The following is a 1,395-nucleotide window of genomic DNA, read 5'->3' as shown; positions in this document are numbered from 1 at the left end:
TGAAATGATGTTGCAGACAAAGCTTGAACCTCTTAGACATGCCACCTACAACACTTGAAAGGGATTAAGTCTCATTCAGATGGAGCAAAGTTGATGCGTGGGGGGCGAGTTAGACATTGCGTTCCCCCTAGATGTGGAAAAGCACCCATTAGTTTGCTGACTCTCTACCCGTGTAGATACTGTTCAGCTCGTAACATAATTTGGGTGAAAGTACCCCTACGGCCCTTATGGTAGCATTCGACTGTGGACCAGCGTAGGCGCCGGGCACCTTGTGACCAAGTGGCCGACCACACTTTCGCTAGTGTACACGGGGGCTCGTGCTTGATATGGAGGTAGTGCTAGCTTTAATTGTATTATTCTTAGATGCATTTTGGTAACAGTGAGCCATGTGGAGGTGACCGCTAGGTTAGAGTGCAGCTTGTCCTCCATGCACTTTTACAACCAAGGGCCGATCAGCCTCGAGACCCCACAAAAGCAAGGGGCAGTTACAGTGAACTTGAACGGGACCTTTTCGGAACTAACGCATATTGGCTATATATGCATAGCCGGTTCTTCTGGCAAAGTTTCCCCCGTAGGGACCTAGGATCCCGGCCTGTTGCATGGTGATTTGGCGAGTCACACGACCGAGACGCCGGTCAAGTGGCCCCTGGCTGAGCAACAAAGCTCAAGCTCGGAGACTGCGGGCCCGCTCCCGGCCTCAAACTGTAATAAAAGGCTTAGGGTTGAGGGTTTATGGGTTTATGGTTTATGGTTTAGGGTTTTAGGGTTTAGGGCGTCTTAAGGTTTCGGGTTCAGGGTTGACGGCCAAGCGTGTTCAGGGTTTTAGGGCTTCGGGCTTAGTGTTGAAGGTCGAGTGCTTAGTTTTTAGAGTTTTCTAGGGTTTAGGTTTTGGGGGTGTTTAGGGTCTAGGATGCAAGCTTTTAGGCTTTCGGTCTACTGTTAACGGGTCGGTTTGGCGTTTGTAGTTTACGGTTTACGGTACAGGCTAAACAATAAACCCTAAACGCCAGAACCCTAAAACACTAAGCCCGTAGTAACTACGCCTAAACCGTCAATCCTAGACTGTAAACACTAAATCCTAAACGTAAACCGTAAACCTAAACCCTCAAACGTTAAACCCTTCGAACTTTCATCCTACAGGATATCTGGGACGCATACTAAGCCCACCCTGTAGTTTACCATGCATCCCGCTGTGTAAACGGCTCCCTCCGCCAGTACTTCTATTCGCTTCAGTAGCACGCTGGGCTGTTTCTACGGTGAGTGCACTTGGCTACCCTGCCATGCTGTACGAAAGCGACGCACTACCTGGAGCGTTGCATGAGCTGCAATCTGGAAAAGGCCGCACGGCTGTCACGGCTACCGGCGCTTTCGGCCAGTGCCATCAACATGCTGTAA

Source organism: Eimeria mitis, genomic scaffold, assembly GCF_000499745.2.
Source record: "Eimeria mitis Houghton genomic scaffold, Emh_scaff2477, whole genome shotgun sequence".
Classification (NCBI taxonomy): Eukaryota; Apicomplexa; class Conoidasida; order Eucoccidiorida; family Eimeriidae; genus Eimeria; species Eimeria mitis.
The sequence above is the reverse complement of the archived record's forward strand: the minus strand, read 5'-3'. Positions refer to the sequence as shown.